This window comes from Lissotriton vulgaris, chromosome 1_1 (assembly GCF_964263255.1).
Source record: "Lissotriton vulgaris chromosome 1_1, aLisVul1.2, whole genome shotgun sequence".
NCBI lineage: Eukaryota > Metazoa > Chordata > Amphibia > Caudata > Salamandridae > Lissotriton > Lissotriton vulgaris.
In genome coordinates, this window is record NC_141685.1 from 746,907,807 (window position 1) to 746,929,933 (window position 22,127).

Consider the following 22,127-nt stretch of genomic DNA (forward strand, 5'->3'; position numbering starts at 1 on the left):
CACAGAATGTCCTGAGGATGCTTAAAAGTGGAACCACAAGCCGAGCCATGGAGTTTCTGTCATCAGCATTTCTCCCTTTTTCCACAAGAGCAGTTCAAATATGAATGGAAAAATATACTAGTTTGCAAATGTTTTCTATATAATTATGGCTCTGCCATATTGGCCGCATAATGCATCATCTGCTGCATACTCTGACAATTTTAACTAATACATTGTTTGTTTGAATCAAAACTTACAAAAATATTTGACTTGTGTTACTGCGAAGTGGAGGGACCTTTGCAAAGTTTGACTGATCACCTTTCTCACTGCTGCATTTGTATGTTACCCTGTCACTAATAAGGCAAAATCATTCCAGAGAGTGTTAGGATGTGTAAAACATGTCAAAATAATAAAGTATCAGAAAATGTACAGCATTATGCTGCAGCCTTTTTTTGCTACATAATTTTGTCAACACTGCATTATAATTTTGTCCTCCATTGCTGCATAATTTCACTAGCCTGAAAGCAGTCTGCACATATTAAAAGTGCTTGTGCAGGAAGCAGAGAGACTGTGAAGTTTGTGAACTTAGTTTGGTGTACGTGCAAATCCTGCATTGCCGATCCCAGGTCAGTTGCAGCTACTACTGCTGAAACAAGGCCAATAGTGGTACCGATGGGTGAGGCAGACTGGCCGCAAGGGTAGGCCAGGCTTTAGCGCTGGTGACGCCCTGTGCAAAAATGTTTGTTGGTGCCCCCCAATGACTACCTCCACCACAGATTTCCTCACTGCCACCCTTTAACAGGGACCCTCGTGTCTCCATAATCACTCTCTCTCAGATGCACTTAATTTGATTTACAGCACCACTCATACCAGTGTAGGGTGTCAGAGCACTTTACATCACACACATTAAACAGAGATAATCAATCATACGTGCGCATATCATTGTCTAGGAAATGTTACAAAGGACTGACTACAAGGTGTAGGAGTCACATGACAACCATACTAGTAGGAAGTAAAGTTTAATAGCGATTGGTCTGGAGAAACACAAACTCAGAATTTAGAACGTATTGCCATGGTTGAGGGATCTCTTTAATAATCAGAATTGATTTCTATCCAAATGAACACTTTTTGCAACATTATTATAAACAAAGACTGGAGGTAAAAACCATAATGCTCTAATGTATACCTTACAGTTTGCATAAAGCTCTTAGATGACCAATATTAGCTCACTGTTCTGTGTTAGGATTTTAACATATAAACGTCAAGTAACAAAAGGATCTCTCTGACAAAAGCAGTAACCCACTGACCTTATTACATTATGTGCACTTTGTGATCTGTGTGGTACGTGTTCCATGCAGCAGGCACATTACCCCTTTGTGCTACCTTTCCAGGAGTCAAAACTTCCACTAGACAAAACTCGGATCTCTCGCTAGGAAGAACATTAATCACTGGAGATATTAATGCATTTTTATTGTTGCCGAAAATAGCTGGAGGCTAGGATGGAGGCAGCAAGGGCTTTTAAGACCATATTTAGGTAGTGGCTTAATTAGGGATCGATATACCCTCTATTGGACAATGAAACTAAGCATGGGCGAATTTAGCGAATCTCGCGTTCGCGAATTTTGCGGATTTGCGAACTCGCAATCCGCAAAATCCGCGAATTCTCGCGAATTTGCGAATTTTTTTTTTTGTGTGTTTGCGCGGGTTTCTGCCAGCTTGCGAGGGTTTTGTACAATTTCGCAAATTGCGAACTTACCTGTCGGGTCGCAAGTTTCGCGAACTTGTTGTTTCTACGTGTCCAGCCTGTTTGGGACACTCTTCTTCATCACTGCCACTCTCTGTCACCACTGCCACTCTCTGACTACTCATGCCACCCTCTGGCCCACCCATGCCACCCTCTGTTTCATCACAGCACCCTCTGGTTGTCCAGTCAGTGTACATTATTGTGGCAACGCAAGCACACCTTCCCTGCCTCAAGTGACCTGAATTAATTTGGGGCTGATTAATGTGTCACAGAATATTTTTTTAGCTGGCACCTGCTTCCTTAGTGCTTCCTGATTAGTGATCTTTTGCACTTGCTAAATGCTTTCATTGTTGCAAAATTAGTTACAACAAATAATACCTGGGGGTCAAAGAGAAAAGAAAGTTTGACAGTAAGAGCCACTATACCCAATGCACACAGAACAGTGTCAGTGAGAAGTAATAGTTAGTAAATGGTCAAGTCGAGACTCAAGAGTACAAGGAGAAAAATATATTGTTCCCATCAGAAGCCACACTGTACCGCCCTTATTGTCATCATATGGGATCTCCTTACCCAGGAGACAAGACGGCCGGTAAGCATTACCGTGACCGAAATGTAATATGAGAGCAGAACAGCAGAATGTAGTAGTGGCTAATGAAAAAAGCAGTGTATGGTGATTGGAGTGGAAAAGTGAAGGATACTAAAATTAGGTGAATGGGTGGAAAAAAGAAATTTTATTGGTAACCCCCAAACCCTAAGGTTAAAAGGCAGGTGTGGGTGCAGGTTTTAAATAATAACCGCACTTATTAGTGGTCGACATGTTTCAGCATTTCATAAGATTTTCTTGATGCATTCCTCAGGACCTATACATAATACACTACTGCTTTCAAAAAATAATAAATAAATTACGAAGATATCACCTGGAAATCCAGGCGTGCTCAACCGTATACTGTCAGTGCAATGGTAGGGGATCCAACATGTAAAACAAACAAACAAACACACAAATAGAACACATAAAGTTATTCACATCGTTAATGTTTGTATTCATAGTGGCATTGCAATATGTTCAATCATACCTGATAATTATTTCGGGTATGCACTCACCCTTGCGTGTAGGCTGAGGAGCTTCACCCCACCTGGCTGCAGCGCAGGTAAAAGGAGCACCGCTCTGTGAGAAATCACATAATGTTTACAGAGCCGCTAGTGATATGACACTAACCAAATTAATAAAAGTGTACTTCGAGAAAAAAGGTTATCTGAGCCTCTTATAACCAGGCTGGGCGTAAACGCCGTATTCTGTCATGACTCAGAAACGATGACAACTTGGTAGGGACAATTAATGCATGAAAGCCGATCCGTGTCAGTTATGTAACGTACCGCTTCCTGTTATGGATGGCTGGGTAGCCTCTAGCGGCGTGTAGGCACAAAATGAGGCAACGCACACGAAATACGCTTCGTGTAATTGATGGCGCTTCGTGTTATTGATGGCGAAATAGCCTCTAGCGGCGTGTTAGCACAGAAAGAGGAAAACGCACACGAAACACGCTTTGTGTAATTGATAGCGGGGTGGCCTCTAGCGGCGTATGCGCACAGAATGAGGCAACACAAAGACACGCATAATGCGTGCACTCACCTAACCATCGGCGTCTCCAGGCAGTCTTCAGTACTGCTCGGGGGGGCGCCGACTGCCGAATGAGGTAGTGTTTTGTATGCTCTACAAGCCAGCCATGATGTAAGCGATCACGTGACGGCAAGACTTCTGGGAATTGTAGTTCAGTACCCAGTACTGCTTCTATTTGATAAAATGGGTTTCCTTTCAGGACTGTGCCATGGTGTATGGTGCAGGTTTTAAATAATAACCGCACTTATTAGTGGTCGACATGTTTCAGCATTTCATAAGATTTTCTTGATGCATTCCTCAGGACCTATACATAATACACTACTGCTTTCAAAAAATAATAAATAAATTATGAAGATATCACCTGGAAATCCAGGCGTGCTCAACCGTATACTGTCAGTGCAATGGTAGGGGATCCAACATGTAAAACAAACAAACAAACACACAAATAGAACACATAAAGTTATTCACATCGTTAATGTTTGTATTCATAGTGGCATTGCAATATGTTCAATCATACCTGATAATTATTTCGGGTATGCACTCACCCTTGCGTGTAGGCTGAGGAGCTTCACCCCACCTGGCTGCAGCGCAGGTAAAAGGAGCACCGCTCTGTGAGAAATCACATAATGTTTACAGAGCCGCTAGTGATATGACACTAACCAAATTAATAAAAGTGTACTTCGAGAAAAAAGGTTATCTGAGCCTCTTATAACCAGGCTGGGCGTAAACGCCGTATTCTGTCATGACTCAGAAACGATGACAACTTGGTAGGGACAATTAATGCATGAAAGCCGATCCGTGTCAGTTATGTAACGTACCGCTTCCTGTTATGGATGGCTGGGTAGCCTCTAGCGGCGTGTAGGCACAAAATGAGGCAACGCACACGAAATACGCTTCGTGTAATTGATGGCGCTTCGTGTTATTGATGGCGAAATAGCCTCTAGCGGCGTGTTAGCACAGAAAGAGGAAAACGCACACGAAACACGCTTCGTGTAATTGATAGCGGGGTGGCCTCTAGCGGCGTATGCGCACAGAATGAGGCAACACAAAGACACGCATAATGCGTGCACTCACCTAACCGTCGGCGTCTCCAGGCAGTCTTCAGTACTGCTCGGGGGGGCGCCGACTGCCGAATGAGGTAGTGTTTTGTATGCTCTACAAGCCAGCCATGATGTAAGCGATCACGTGACGGCAACAGGGGAATTTTATTCAGACTCCTCAGGTCAGAGATACTTATTATTGCTGCATGCATTGGACTAAGCCATGAACCTCTAACTAAGTGAAGTCATTTCTATCAACCTTCGGCCAGCTGACACAACCCCGTGGGGCTGGTATCGTGTGTAACGTTGTGACAATATGTTTGTCTGACATTATGATCTTGTGGGATTACATTTACGTTCATGATTGCCTATACCTAGAATTCTTGTTGGAACTTCAAGGCGATTTTCTGAACTGGGCTCATCATGCTTGGATAGATTTGTGATCCTTCTTCCTTCGAGCTGACATTTGGATACTTACCACAAGTACATATGCCTTGAAAAAGTCTTAGTGCAAGACAAAACACGTGTTGGCAAACAGCGTGCTGGGAGATCTTATATGATTTTTTTGAATACTAATAAAGAACTGATGAAATCACAAGAAGATGGACATTAAATGGACTCTGACCTGCTTGGGTCTTCGTTCTTGGAACTGATGTTTGTTTTACATTGTTTCTTTGTCCAATAGAGGGTATATTGATCCCTAATTAAGCAATTACCTAACTAGGAATTGAAAAACGTAAGTTATAAGGTGTGCTTTGGGTAGCCTCAATTTTGTATGTTCAATTTGGTTTCACATTTATGTGTACCTTCGGAACCTCGAGGTAGTAGGTGCTTGGGGCAGGTTTAGCACCCGTCTTCTATACATTCTGTATTGTACAAAATTTGTCACGCTTTATATTACTTACTATCTCAATTGATGAATTGTGCGGACGTTTCCCTTGGGAACACTACTGCCTAAACCTTGCTTTTAAGACCATAATATACTTGCAAACACGATGCCCCAACCCAAAGTCAGTGCCCAGTGTGGTCCCACTGTTCGCACCACCCTATAACTGGCCATCCTAAAGAGTCCTGTGACCTCAGTGAGAGAGTCAATTTTGCTCTAGTGTGTGCTGCTTCGTAGGCCTGCCTGCAAGACTGGAGGTGAACTTTAGTATGGATTGCGGTGGACAGGCCTTTAAGGTGATAAGACACCAGGGATTCTAAGGTCTAGCAGGACCTTCAAACTCTAGCATGAGAATGTGCTCCCTCAGGAGGGTGGTCTGGTCATGAAGGCTGAACCTGGTTCCCCAGTTCCAAATTCGGCAGCTCTGACCATAGTACCTCATCCTCTCTCCATTGAACACCATACTGCCGAGAAAAACTTGGCCTGCCTTAAACTACAACCAAATTGTGCTCTGCTATAAACACCTGGTTGTGACTCAATTCAAATTATATACTAGACAAGAGTAATATGCTGCCTCAACAAAAAGTAACAACCTCCCGGAAAAAGCAATCACTCACAGGAAATGCAAGAGTAAGTGAAGTATGTGAAATGTAAGCCGGAATAGCATGGTTACCTTAATGCTGCTGCACTCATTATTCAGAAATCAATTAGTGTTTTTGCCAGAAAAGCGAAAGACATGACTACAGGGCTCGGAAGGGACCCGTTTCAATTTCCATTGCTTATATCCTTACAAAACATAAGCAGTATGGTTTAAAACAGGGGTCTCCAAACCGGTTCTGGAGGGCCGGATCCATGTCAGATTTTTTAAATTACTACATGTATCTCAATGGGGATATCCCAAATATCTGGCATGGATCCGGCCCTCCAGGACTGGTTTGGAGACCCCTGGTTTAAAAAGACCACATTCCTGAACACGGAGCCCAGGTACACATTTTGTTTTCCACTCCACGCATCAACCCATTATTGGAGTTCCTACAGGAATGGTGCACTTCCCCACCTTGGGAAAACAATGCTGTTCAAAGAAAGGCGAGAAAACAAAAGTAGTGCTTCCCTGACAAACTCTGTAAAGAGGTGGTAATGTGTTTGTGCGTGAATAAAACTCATCTGGGTACTTTGTGACCAGTCTGTCTTGCGTTATTTAGTTATTTTTCCTATTTTGAACCTTTTCTTTCCCTCCATCCTGAGGCTGCACTTCGGAATAGAAAAATGTCAGAAAAAGACGAAATTTCCAGCAAAAGAATTTTTTCTTTTTTGATTCCATTTCACAGTGGAACAAATAAACGAAAGGAGGAAAGAGAGGGTGAGAACCGTTTCTTGAAGTCACGGTTTTCAGTAAGTGAGGAGCAACGAGACAGAAAAGAGGGAATAAAAGATGAAAGAAAGACGGGGGCAGCTGCCAGCCGCAGAGCAGGAGAAGTGGACACGGTCCTGAAGTGGACAGCTTCCTGAAGTGGACACTGTCCTGAAGTGGACACCCTCCTTTTCCTTCTGTGCCTGCTCGTTCGGGCCTATTTTTGCCGTCCTTGGACGCATATTTAAAATAAAAAAGTAGGGGAATGGAATCTACTGAATTAAATAAGTAGGGGCACAACGTGCCCTGTCAATCCTGCCCACTTCGACCACTGCTTGCCAGAGAGTTCTGTACACCTTGTAATGCTCGGAGGTCAGATCCCTCGACTTCGATGTAGGACACAATGCTACAAATAAAATGGCAGAGGTTAAGGGACCTGATGTACAAAGCCAGAAATTTGCTATTCGGAAATTGTGAAAATTAAGTAACCTCAATGTTTGAATCACAAAATAATATGCACTCTGCACCTACTTTACCAAAAAGCAATTTGTAAGTGCTCGCAATCATTAAACACTAATTTATGATTTTCCACTCGATGTGCAACACAATTTGCAAATGAGGTTTTCCTTCATAAGAATATTTCACAACTAGCATGTACATGAACATGAAAAAGAAAGCCCATGTATCATTAATATGGTTTACGTATATTATTTATAATTTTTAACTTTTACCTTTTTGACAGTTACACATACTGACTTTTATGAGGTAGAAAACTGATATTATATCTCACCATAAAGGGAGAGCCATAATGACATGAATGTTATACTTGCTGTCTGTCCTAACAGAGCCACCTATCCAGAGATCCTAAGCCCAGAGTGAGGGAAGCCACCAGAGAAGGATGACCTCACAGCTGCTGCAAGTGGTTCAGAATCTACTTAAGCAAAAGAAGAACCCATTTTTCCACCTTTTCAAACTGTGTGGACATCCACTGCCCAAATGCTGTGCAGCAGAGAAATAAAGGAAAAAATAAAATGATAATAACTCAAGGTTATTATCATTTCATGTTGTCCTACCATGGCTGCTCTGCAGGGCGGGGTAGGCCTGCTCTGACACAGGAGCAGGGGGTGTGACGAGAACAACTTGCAAGTGAGCATGAATGTTTGGGGGCCGGCCAAACATTCATTTCGAATTTACCATGCTCTCCAACCAGGCTGCATTACAATCTGATTGGAGAATATGCCCAGGCTCCCATTCCCTGCCTGGCTGATCAGACCAATCACAACGCTGCTTTGCAGCATTGTGATTAGCTTAGGGAGCCTGGGTGTGCTCTCAATTCTGTTCCGGATGAAGAGAGAGGCGGAAGTACAGTAAGTTTTTTAAAATGTTATTATTTTTTAAATTAATTTCATTCTTGTTAAATATCCCCCCCGCCCCACCACCCCTGATCGGTGCTGACCGCGACTGCAGACCTCAGCCATACAGTCTAGACCTGCAACCACCCTTACAAAGTTAACTACCTCATTCAAAACAGCAAATGGACGTAGATAGGTCTACACATCAATTATTATGGAGAAAGTACAGGTCGTATGAGGAAGATGTTTATCACATGCTACCCAGGTACTCTTAGACACCCCTCCTACATCATTGGGGAAATCTATGCTGGTGATTTGACGGAAGCAGTTTCGGGCCATGTTTGAGCTGTGTAGGAGTAAACGAGTACCTCACAACCATTTCTGAGGGTCATGGCATCAACAGATCGGGTATAAATGAACTAACTACAGCAGTGAAGGAGCCTTGCCAACCCACTTCTGCTGACTCAGAGGCTTACAGAGGAATGCAAAGACACTCTGAAATCTTCATTCAGGCTACTTGGCACTCTTTTCAAAAGCTGATAACTGCAAAAACAAACGTGTAGAAACAGAAAAAATGCAAATCCAAATGGTTAGCCATAAACCTCGCACAAATAACAAATGCACCTGAAGAAATGCAGACAGCTAATGCAACCAACTGGTCTAACACAGCACTAGTATATAGTGAAGAGGACTCAAGTGTTAGCAGTGTTGGTGAGAAACCTGAGCTAGTTGTCTCCATGTTGCATTTATATTAGTGCTCATAATAATGAATTATGAATTAATATCCAAAAATACTTTGAATCATGTGCATGTCTACATTTAAGTTTCTCTTGCATGGCCCTCAAAAATAATTATTTGCTATGTCAGTCCTGCAGGCACATCCTTCTGCAGCTCTTCCTGCATCCTGTCCTTGGAGTTGACTTGGAGACATTCAATGTAGTCACCATGATCATCTGATTATCATTTTCAAGTTCAATTGGTGGTCCTTCGCTCATTGCTGTGGTGTGGAAGGTGGCACATGTGGCTGTGATCTTACAACATGTCTCTGAATCGTATCAAGTGAACCCCCACTTTTACATAGACAGCGGACTCTTGATTTTCAATAACCTGAATGTCTCGATAATATTCCTATCCTGCTTGTGTGCTGCTATATAACTTCATTCCCTTTTGTGTGTCTGTATTCAAATTTGGCGCCACGGTCCTTTGGAGTAAGACATAGGCAATGTCCCCTAAAAATGGATGTGATAGTTAGAAACATAGTTTTAAAAGGGGTTATCTGATTATTTTCTCCAGGTGTTATATTTAAGCAACCACCCATCATCCAGCTCTCCTCTTGATATTCAGTCATACAGTAAAAGATCATTCAGTGGTCATGTGTGCTGAGTAAAGAACCTGAATGGAAGTTGGTATTGCCTGGCGGTGTTGTGTGTGCTTGTCTAGTGTGAGGTATTATTCACCCAAAAATTCAAGTATTACCAGACTCCTTAAAATATATTTTGCATAAATCGCTTCTTCAGTGTGTTCAAGTATTGTCACCCTTAGAGTGCTGATTAGTATTTTCAGTATCATTTTGTACTGTTCACTTGGTTACAACCAACTTCCACTTGATGTTAATTCATATTTTTGAAAATATTCACAAATTGCAAATGCTTTGTAAGTAGTATTTGAAAATCGATGTTTGATAGTCATTGATTAGAAATCACCATTTCAGTGTCACGTTGTGCATGGAAAAGCACAACATGCATTTTAAGCATTGCGGCGGGTGGTGCTTTGAGCATCGCCTGCCGCAATGTTAAAAATGCGGGAAGTGCCCGCCAGTGTGGCGGGCGCATCCTAATGAGATGTGCAGGACCGCCGCTAGCATTGCCGGCGGTCCCATTTCCCACTCCGCCCGCCATACTAATGTGCCCCTTAGTATCATTACAAATCCACGCCACTCTTCAGCCGAATTTAGTCCTTGGTTGATGGAGTCCGTTCGTTCTATCCACCTACATTCTAGGAGTTGTAATATGTATGTGAAAAACATATAGAGGCAGATTTACAATAACTGGCGCATCTCCAGGGATGCGCCAGTTATTGTGTGCCGTAGCTCCGCCACCCATGGTGCGCCGCATTTACAATGCGGCGCATCATGGGGCAAAAACGGCACAGATGTGTGACGCATCTGTGCCGTAAAGGCGGCACATTGCTGGAGTTGCGTCGCAAGCGGGACGCAGCTCCAGCAAGGCTCGGGGTGCCTTATCTGTCCAATGCTGCATCAAGCCTTACGCCTGCTTCAAGCAGGCGCAGGGTTTTGACGCAGCATTGTCCTAAAAGTGACTGAGTGAAATCTTGTAGATTTCACTCAGCCACTTTTGGGAGGCGTTCCTGCACCGGAACGCCCCCCCCCCCCTGCGCCAGAACGCCTCCTTATGGCGCAGGGTTTTACAAAGTGACGCATCTCCCAGATGCGTCACGTTGTAAATACCCCGCACCATGGCGCATCTTTTGCGCCGCCGCTGCGTCACAAAAGTGACGCAACGGCGGCGTGAAAGAGGCGCCAGGGGTTTGTAAATCTGCCCCTTAGTGCACTTTACTAGGGTCTTACAAGTAAAATAAATATGCCAATTGTGGATAAGCCAATGTTACTATAATTTGAGTACAGAGCATATGCACTTTAGCACTGGTTAACAGTGGTTAAGTGCTCAGAGTCCTAAAGACAACAAAACCGAATTCAGCAAAAATGGAAGGAGGAAGGCAAACCTTTGGGGTGAACCTGCAGAAAGGACCATTTCTAACAGCATCCCTGTGAAAAATTAGTGATTGCCACTTTTTAAAGTGTCATACATATTAACATGATGATTTAGCATTTGCAAACCAGTGTGTGACTAATCTGCAAACCAGTGTGTGCCTACATTAGGCAGAAAGACGTCAACGGCAGTCATCAAAGACTTGGATTCGGAACAATAGTTCTTCAAGCAGTGTCAATGAGGCAAAATATATGTAGATTTTGTTTGCAATTTATATTTATTCTACGTTGAGCTTTGAAGATGTGCTCCAGGGGAGTGAACAAGTTATGCTGTGCAGGGCTCTAAAATACCTTTAGACCTTCAATAGTGTGTTCATACTATGCAAAATAGATTCTTCCCAGCTCATCCTATATTACTAACAAATCTTTACTCTAAATATATTTGGGTCATAATTTCTTAAATAATGTATGTGTACTGCAGACCATAGGCTTACTGTCACAGGCTCCACCCTTCCTAACTTCACCTAGTTGCTGCTGCTAACCTTCATATTTCCCGGGTGCTGTTGCTTTTGCCAGTGTATCTTCGCCAATAAATAACACAATGCTTTTGGAAGGCAAGAGAACCCATCTTTAAAGCAGAAGATACCGTCTTCTAATTGCATTCAAAAGCAAGCAGTGCACTGTCTGGAGCACATTAAATTAAAGTATTTCTACCCAAATGCTAGATCACACTTAATACTGATAATAGTAACTCGTTTTTGAATGGGGCTTCCTGCCTCACTTCACTTCTAAATATACGGGGAATTATACTTAGGCAACACATATTATGAAAACTAAATTTGTACCACACAATTTTAACATATTAAGACAATCCTCAAAAATAATTTATACAAATTATTTTTCATTTTATTTCAAAGAATTATAAAAATGTATCATATTTATTTATTCACTGCGACCTTCTCATGATGCCCTGCCATTCAACACTTCCCCAAAAATTATTCATGAATAAAAAGAACGCACCAAAAACACAAAAACAAAAAAAGGTGGTGGTTAGAAATCAACAAACATACAGAATATATATGCTATTTCTTCAGAGCCTTTCAAGAAAAAAGATTCCACTGGAGAGTACTGCCACAAAAGTCAACCTCTTTTATGTTGTAACGAGTCAACATTTGAGTCCCTTTCACAGTTTATAGGATCATCCTCAGGACTAGTAGAGGGTCAGAACACTAATTCTGAGTCCTGTCCTTCTGCACTAGATAGGATGAGCCGGTGCCAATTATTTGCACAGTGTTAAGACCACATCTGTTGTCTTCCCACCTTTGCTTCACTATGAGTTCTGAAGAGGACCAGGACAGACCAAGCTCTGATCATCCTTATAGCTCCTGAATGGGCTAGGAGAGTACGCTATCCTGATCTGTTGAGTCAGACCATTTGTTCCCAATCCACCTTCTTCTTCAGAAGGATCTTCTGTCTCAGTAACAGGGCAGTATACTGCAGCCAAATCTCACAACCTATACCTCCATGCATGGAGGTTGATCTGTGCCAACTGAGAGGATTTGATGTACCCATTGAAGCGGGGCATGTTCTACTTCTTCTAGGTGCCCATCTACAAAATTGGTTTATTTCACTTACTGGGCGAAGTTTGTGCCCTGGTGCAGAGATCACCAGGCTGATCCTCTGTAGGCTAAACTGTAAGATGTTTTGTTTCTTGTTTTATCTTTGGCCCACCAAGACTTTGTGGAGAGCGCTGTTAAGGTTATTTGTCATCCTTTCAGCCATTGTTATTCAAGTCACTTGTTGGGGTGGGTTTTTGAAGGAGCTCACAGACATGTTTGCTCCTGTATCTCTCATTATTCCTCAGTGGGGTCTTACTTGAACCATACAATATTAATGTGCACACACTTCAAGAACATGCATAGTTATTTTCTGAGAGTACTGCCGGAGCTGTACTGGGGAAACAAAACCAGCTTTGCCAAAAATGCTCAACGCAGTCCCTCTTCCATTGCCTCCTTGAGTTATCTGTTTCTTTCTATCCATCTATTCTCACTCTCCTCTTCTCTCCTCTCTCTCTCTCTCTTCTCCCTCTCTGATTGTTTTCTCTCTATCTTTCTCGTCCCTCTCTCTCTTTCTCTCTCTCTTTAAGACTCCCCATGCCTGCCTCAATTTACTTTGGAGGGATGGGGAAAGTGATAGAGGCTATAACACAACAGGGTACAGTAGCACAAAATGAGAAAAGACTTTTTGTGCTACTGTGTCCTTTCTCACTTTGTGCTAACATGCTCTGTTGTGTTGTAGGGTTTGGATTAAGCAGGACGTACGGTATAGAAAGTTACAGAGGCACCAGGAGCAGCCCTGGGTTTGCAAAACCGTCCTCTAAGGGCTTTAAGTCCCCAATTGAATTAAAGGCCTGTGGAGCCCTGATAACTGACCTTCTACACAATATTTCTCATTGAAAATACTTTTTCATGCCACATAAGTGAGCTGCAGGTGCTGTCAGTGCAACCTCTGTGCACCACCTTTTTCCTATATAAACTGGTGCATTCAACTCACACTTCCTTCTTTCTGAAAGTGGTGTTGCTCTTTCATCTGAGACAGTCTGTTATTTCCCTGCTTTTTCCACTATTCCTGAACCCTCTATGAAGGAGGAGAGTGTCCTCTGACTTAATGCTAGAAGAGCTGTTAGCGCATGAAAGAGCAAAAGGGCGGATGACCAGCTTTTTATAGTCTTTGCCAGTCCTAAGTAAAGAAAAGCACTTTAGAAGCAAACCTTGTCTAGGTGGTATTTCCTGTGCATAAAGTCGTTCTCTGCTATGGCAACAAAGGAGCATCCTGAGGGCTTATGGGCTCATTCCACCAGAGTCAAGGTTGCCAAGACCGTGCTAGTGAGAGTTGTTCTGGTGTTGAACATCTGCCAGGCTCCACCATGGGCATCCATACTCACCTGCACCAGACATTACTGCCTCAACAATGCAGCCCACAAGGAGGACCATTTTGTATATTCATTCCTGCAACACCTTCTTGTGTAAATCCTCTCCTAAGACCCTATAACTTTTTTTGAGAGGTATTGCTTTGGTATTCGTTCAAAATGTGAAGAATCTACGGGTAGAAGTATCCATCTGAAGATTAAGTTGCCTTCCGTAAGCTCTCTCTGGTTGATAATCTATCTAACTGCAGATTCCTCTTCATTCTCACTCCTCTACATTCCCTTGAGTGGACCTTTCAGCTGCTAAAAACAAAAAGGCTGCAAGTAAGATCGTGCACACATTCACTCTTCCTTTTTAACACGGATGAACTACGTCTAATGGTAGCAATTAACTACAAATATTAAGCTGGCACCTATATAAGGCTCTGCACTATCATTTCTGGAGGGGGAAGGGGTCACTTCAGAACCAGCTCATGGAAGCTATTGCTATGAAAAAAAGTTCCAGATCCACTCTGGCAACTGAAGAATTCAAACTTTGGGGAGATTTCAGTTAGATTGCCCTCCAAAAACAGCATTACCGAGGTTAAGTAACTTGTTAATCCCTGCCATCTTCCCCGAAATCCCCCCATGTGACAGTTTCTTGTTTATTAAGGTCATCACAAAATTAAGCACATCAGCTTCCCTGACCTCTAAGCTGTGCTTGTCATTCTTTCTCTTCCTTGCATGATTTCTGACAAACTCTTCCAACACTTGCATGTGAGTTTCTTGTTGATAGGTAGTGCCGTTTTAACGCATGGGCATGCTGGGAAGCCCCACGATCATAGAGGCCCCATGCAGACCAGAATTCAACACAAATTTTCCGTTAAACATTTTTATTCTTGTGACTGGTTGTGTAGGCAGGGCCCAGTGCCTATAATGTTGTTAAGACGGCCATGTTGATAGGGCCAGTGAACTGTCTTGCAATTGTAATGCTCTCACAGCCATTGTCAGAACCTACCTCCCCTGTTCATCCACATACAAATCTTGACCCCTGGTAGCAGGACTGCGCATCAAATATCTCATTATCTTTTGTGTGAATATGTTTTTCTTTTAACATCACATCCCATTGCAGACACATCAGCACAAATTCTCTCAATAGCTTTAGCATCAAAAAGTTTGTAGCTGACATCTTCTTTCTCTCCCTGGCCACTACCTTATTAGCTATGAAAAATGCAAATTTCTTGCTCTCCAGTGTATTCCCCCACAGCTTCACGTCTAGCAAGATTACTCTTCTATAAGCTCTCTATGTTGAGTGTGGCTCCCACGAGCGTTCTCTTTTCCACGCTTGTGGAGGTCACGCTCCATTCACTCTTGTTATGTTTTCAATGTACTTGGTTGGTGGGGTGGTTAACGTGGTAGATCGGTTACGGCATTGTGATATTGGAACTTAACCTGTAAGGATTTATTAAACCTTCCTGGATGTTCTCCGATGTACTTCTCTTTGTTGTTCTTGGATGAATTAATCCTTTTCCCACATTGTCGACGAGCTGGCACAAATCTATTGCCCATACATCTTTAAGGATTTTTTTTTCTTTTTCTACAAATCCGGAAATTGTGTTTTTTTCATTTTGTCATCGTTGTATAATTCTTATCAGGTACATCAAATGGATATGCTCCTGCTATGCTACTGAAGCAAAATTCTACGGACGGCTCTCATTTGTTATTTTTTTTTTTATCTTCGTAGCAATCGACTTCCTTAATTCTGCGCCTTTGCACTTATGCTAGAAGTTAAAGCGCACGACTATTGGCAAGAGGACACCGTGAGTATGGAAGATTGGAAAGAAAGAGGGTTTTAATTTACCTAATGAAGGGAGTATTGACCGCTGCTTTGCATCTTTTAAGATTGGTCATGAGGGGTGTTGGATCTGGAAGTCTCTAGTTGGCAATGGTAATGCTGTGAAAACACTACAGATGGACACAACACAGTATTCTTTATATAGACCTAACACAAGACCACAAATGACAAAAATCCACAATACTGTACTTAGACTTAAAGATGTTAAAAGTTACTTAGTTCAAGTTGGTGATAAATGCGACAAAGTTCTCAATAAAGTACCTGGATGTGTAACGCAAAATGAACAAAAGGCTCGCAAAAGGGGAGATGCATTGGTTCCGTATTCCGGGGGAGATGATGCGTCGCGCTTCAATGCCTGCGCAGAGTAGGGAATGCTTTGTGATCCTTACCGGTGTGGGGATGATGCGTAGGTTCTCGGCTTGCGGTCCGGTTGTGATGCGCAAGATGGCGCCTCGATGCAATGCGACAATCCTGATGCAGTGCGAGAAGATGGCGCCCTTGATGCGGCGATGATGCGTAGACGCCCAGGCAGCCTTGCAACGACTCTGTTAATTAGAGCCGTGACAGGTCCTGCGACACGCTTCTCCGGCGATGCGACAGCAGACAGCTTTGATGAAGACACGCTTTCTGGGAGATGCGGCGGTGGCAAGCTTCTCCGGCGGTGGGACTATTTCAGCTGCGGCGGCGTTATGCTTCCTCTCGCTGCGTCGCGCTTCCAGCTCCCAATGACACGCAGCCTTCTGCAGTTAGAATTCCCAGTAGGATTCCTTTTCCCACAATTATGGAAAACTCCAAAAAGGCAAAATTGTGCTTTCGCCTCTGCCAGTCATCTGGCCATTTCTCAGCACACCACACAACTCTCCACAAGAAGAAGCTAATGCCTCCCGCACAGAGACATTTCAAGTCATGGGTAAAGTGGGCTGCTGCTCAGGGCCCCAGTCTTTCAGGGGTCCCCTTGATAGAGCCAGCACTGTTCTGCAGAGAATCTTGCCTTGATGACCTTGAATAATTCTTATACAGAGTGTTTTAAACAGTCTTTTAATTCTTTTTTTTTTTTTTTTAAACATTTTTATTGATTGCAAGAAATGATATGATTCATTACAATTCAATTCGATACTTAACATACAAATACAATTAATATGAGCAACAGCAAAAACTGAGGAATGCCAACAACGTATAATTAATTCTTAAACCAATATTTCACATTAGCTCTACTATTACAGTAATAAACTACTAGAGCAGATAGACAAAACTAAACTAAATCATGCATCTTGGCCTTCAAAAAAGTGCATCCATATCCTTTCTTTTCTCAGAAGAGCTTTAGGACCCCTAAGTTTAGCTAAAGCAAATTCCATAGTTCTAATTTCGTAAACCAAAGCTAACCAATCCGCAACATTAGGGGGCTCTTTAGAAATCCAAACCCTAGCTATTGTTAATCTAGCGCATGCTAACAAAATCGTTAAGAGATCCTTATGGGGATAGTTCTTTTCTTGGATGTCTAATAAAACCATTTGTACCGTAAGATCCGATGAATTTATCTGGTTGAATTGGAGATGGTAGGATATGCGATTCCAGAAATTGGAAAGAACAGGGCATGAGAATAACATGTGTTCAATTCCAGCCGCATCAGTGTTACATTTAGCACACCTAGATTTCTCTGTCAACGAGTTACCATGTGCCCAGCTGGATATTCTTTGCGGCGTATAATACAATTCCGTAATTGTCCTATATAGCTGCATTTTCAACTTAGAGGAGTGAACTATTTCACTTAAATGAGTTAGGGCATTGCCAATCTGTGCAGAATTTATATTTTGATTTAATCTCCGAGACCATTTGGCTGCGATTTGAGTTGTGTTTTCGCCCTTCTCCTTAATAAGCCATTGATATCCCAACCTGATTATTGATTTAGTTTTTTCTGAGTAAATACCTTCAATAATATCAGATTGTTTAACTTGCGTTATTTTCAGTTTATTACAGAAAAAATCTCTTAGTTGTCTATATTTAAAATGCATGTCATCCGTAAGCCCGTTAGTAATTTTTAGATTCTCGAAGTCCCTCAACCCAGTTGTACAATAAAGATCTCCTAATGTGGTTATATCCTGTCTAATCCATCGATTACCCAAACCGTCCGAAAATATGTCAGGAAGGCCCGGATTGTTCCATAATCTAAGTTCAGTGTTGTAAAATGAACTATTACTAGTGTACAGAATTTTATCCCAAATTCGTATGGCATGTTTTGCAGTCTTAAACTTTACTCTTTTGAAATAATTCGGATCATGGACCCGTAGTAGAAATTGATTAGCATCTGCCCCCAACATGTATTGATGAAAAAATAAAGAGGGAGTATTTTTTAATAGGCTCCTGGTGCGTAAAAGAAAAGTAGCTAAAAAATAACGATTAAAATCCGGTAAGGTTAGACCCCCTTTAGAGATTGGAAGTGTCAAAAATTTTACCGCCCTTCGTGCTTTTTTATACCCCCAGATAAAGCTACTACAGATGCCATCCAATTTTCTAAAAAAAAGCTTGTTTGGTTGTAGCGGTATGGCTCTGCACAGATAAAGGAACTTAGGTAGAATTTTCATCTTTATCAGGTTTAATCTCCCTAACAAACTCAAAGGTATCTTGTGCCATTTTTTAAGACTCGCAGCCGTATCTTTAAGGAATGACCCATAGTTTATTTCTACAATTTTCTCCACTTTAGCAGTAAGCTTAATACCTAAGTATACAGCTTCATTACAGGTTTTGTAGCTACATGTAACCGGAGTATAGTTAAGTATAATTTGAGTTTTGTTAACATTTAATTTATACCCGGAGATTTTCCCATACTTATGTGCTTCTTCTATAATTGCGGGCATAGCTTTACAAACATCCGATGTATATATTGCGATATCATCCGCAAAGGCAGTTAATTTGAGAGTTATATCCCCGTGTTGAGCTGGAGTTATATTGATTTGATCATTTAAGGCATTTAAAAAAGGTTCTAGAGACAAAGCAAATAATAATGGGGACAAAGGGCATCCCTGTCTTGTACCTCTTGCAATCTTGAAGTTGTCAGAATCTATACCTCCATAGCTGATCACGGCCCGTGGATCATCATAGAGAGATTTAACCCAATCTAAATATGAACCATTTATGCCCATTTTAATTAATACTGTCCACAGATATTCCCACCCCACTCGGTCAAATGCTTTTTCGGCATCTAGCATTATCATACCGAGTGGGGTGTTAGTAGTTTCAGCTATATCCAAAGCAGTTATGGAAGTATTAACATGCAATGTAGTATCTCTACCAATCACAAAACCATGTTGTTGGGGATTAACAATATCTGGCATATGGGGTGCTAGCCAATTAGCTAAAATTTTTGAAAAAATTTTCACATCAGAGTTGAGTAGGGATATGGGCCGATATGAGCCGCACTCTTTTTCCGGTTTTCCCTTCTTCAGAAAAAATATGATTTTAGCAAGTTTCCATGAAGATGGTGATTGTTTAGAGACAATGATTGAGTTAATAACTTTTTGTAGTAGTGGAGCCAGCTCTTGATAGCACAATTTATAAAGTTCCCCTGGTATGCAATCTTCCCCTACCGCCTTACCTAATGGTAAATGGTCGATAGCCAATTTAATCTCCTCAGTAGTAATATCAGAATTTAATTGTTGAATTACTTCGTGATTTAATGCTCGCGATGGTCTTAGATATTGATCTAGATATTTTACAACTTCTGCTTCGTTCGATGGCTCCTCTGGGGTATATAAATGTTGATAAAATTTAACAAATTGATTTAATATTTGATCCTCTTGTCCATAAATCACTAAATCTGATCCAATTATTTCCTTTATTCTAGTTTTTGCTTTTCTATCTGCCGTTTTAAAAGCCAATACTTTTCCTATACAGTCACCACCTTCATATTGATCTAACTTGTATTTATGTAGTTTAACTGCATATCTTTCTCTCAGCTCTTTTCTGAGTCCTGCTTGCAATTCCACCAACTGTGCTCTAAGCCCCTCAATATCACTTTTTGATTGCAGAGTCGCCTCAGCCAATTGTGTTTCCAGGTCCAACAATTTAGATGTCATATCTTTATTTTTATTGTAATTTTCTGCATTGAGCCTGTATACATATTGCTGGACACACCCTCTAATGCTACACTTACAAGCATCCCATACCGTATTGATACTAGCTGTATCAACATTTACCTCAATAAACTCTTGTATGTGTTTTTTAATTAGTGAAATGAATGTTTGGTCAACTAGCAAGTGTCTAGGAAAAGTGAACTTTTGTGGTTTTACATTCTGATTTTCAATATTAACATCCAAAAGGAGAGGGTTATGATCCGATGTGACTTTGGGACAGATTTCAATCGCACAGTTTTCTAAGATTTGTTGCGAGGCCCATACCATGTCAATCCTAGAGCATGACCTGTGCGGGACAGAATAGTAAGTAAAGCCGGGCACCCTAGGATGTTTGATCCGCCATAAATCTCTAATGTTGTTTAATCTTGCAAGCTCTAAAATTGCAGCTCTTACTTTATACATTCTTTTAAAGTTCATTGGCCCCGTAGAATCTATTTTATAGTTCATAACACAGTTAAAATCTCCAGCAATCATAGTTTCCCCTTCCCACTCTAATAGTTCTAAGCTTAGGTCTTCATAGATTTTAGGCTTATCAATATTTGGGCCATATACCACACAAAGTACCAGCTTAACCTTCACTCCTTGCATCTGTGCTATTACCCATCTACCTCTATTATCAAAGGCCGTTTTAATTATCTCTAATGGGAGCATTTTTTGTTTTAAAATAGCGACCCCCCTTATAGTCTCATTTAAAGAGGTACAAATAACCAATTCATAGCCTAATTGGGTTAACACCTTTCTGTCTTGATATTTTATATGAGTTTCCGTCAGCAGCACTATATTAGGGTTATACAATTTAATCTCTTCCTGAACTAATTTTCTTTTGCTTTTACTGTTTAGGCCGTCTACATTCCAACATAGGATTCTTAACTTAAGCATTTATTTGATATAGATCATAAATATGTTGTTCTCCTTTTCCTCGATATGTTTTACCTTTGTTACCTTTTCGTTTCTACGTTTACTAAGCAAAAATATATCATCAAATCTTGCAATCATATTTTTTACATTTTTCACCACCCCCCACCCACGGCATCCGTTGCCACCCCTACCCTTGTGGCAACCCCACCCCCTCCCTTGCGGCTCCCTGTTTCTTGGGGGGGAGCTCCCCTCTAGCGTAGCTGCCGCTAGCGTGGCAGCGCAGTGAAGAAACATGCATGAGTGGCTGCACTAACCATATTTAATTCATGCCTAATTGTGTCTTATTGTGTCTATATTCAATTCAAACCCAAAAAGAAAAATCCGCCTAAAACAAGAAGAAAAAGAGAAAAAGAGAAAAAAAAAAAAAAGAAGAATAGACATATATAGGCATATCAATGTATATAAGCCTGTCCCTTTTTAGAATTTTTACAAGAAAATACAACCCTAATTTTCTTTTTCTTTTTGGTTTCTTTTTTCATTGTCCCGTGAAAATTTTTCCAAACATTGTTCCGCAGATAGAGGGTCAGTGAAAAAGACCACTTGCCCGTCACGAATAACCTTAAGGCGAGCAGGCTCTTGAAGATAGGCCAAACATCCTAAATTTTTAAAGGCATCTATCAGCTTCCGAAGTTCCCACCGTTTATCCATAGTAGCCTTAGTTAGGTCAGACTTCACAAAAAAGGTGAAGTTATCAACAGTAACAGGGTTATTAGGTTTTGCTTTTAATGCTACTGCTTGTCTCAAAAGAAAGTTACCAAAATAAATCAAAAAGGGTCTCGGAAATTTACTATTAGTGTTTCTTTGGACTAGTGGAAGTCTATGTACTCTCTGGAGTTGGGAGTCCCAGTCCCAGTCCGCAAGGTCCAGAAAGGCCCTTTGAAAAAGTTTAACCATAAAGGCTCTCGGGTCTGACCCCTCAATTCCTTCAGGTATTCCGAAAAGTCTAAGGTTTTGTCTCCGGGCCCTATTTTCCAAATCTTCCACTTTGGCTTCCAGAAGGGACACTTTTGAAGTATTTTGTCTGACAGTTGATGCGGTTTGGCTCACATCTTCCTCCACATCTACTATTCGTGATTTGATGTCTTCTATATCTTTTTTTTTTTATTTTTATTTTATGGAGTTTGTAAAGCGCGCAGCTACCCCCGAAGGGGTGTCCCGGCGCTAAAATCCAGGGGTTACTGAGTGGAAAAGGGAAGAGAAAAAAAGTGATGCAAGGGAATCTAAAGTCCGGAGAAGAGCCAGGTTTTGAGTTTGGCTCGGAAGATGGTTTCAGAGGGGCAGAACCTCAGCTCAAGTGGAAGGGAGTTCCAAAGTCTGGCAGCAATGACACCGAAACCTCTGCCTCCGGTTCTGGAAAGTCTGAAACGGGGCGAGATCAGGAGGCGGAGGTCATTGGACCTCAAGGATCTGGTGGAGCAGGATATCGAAACCCGATTTTTCAGGTAAGTAGGGCCGAAGTTGTTGACGGCTCGATAGGTAAGGGTGAGGACCTTAAACTGGATGCGGCTAGCCACAGGGAGCCAGTGGAGTTGCCTTCGATATGCAGAGACAGATTGACGGTAGGGGATGTTACCGATCAGTCTGGCTGCAGCATTCTGGACAATCTGCAGTCGACCAATCA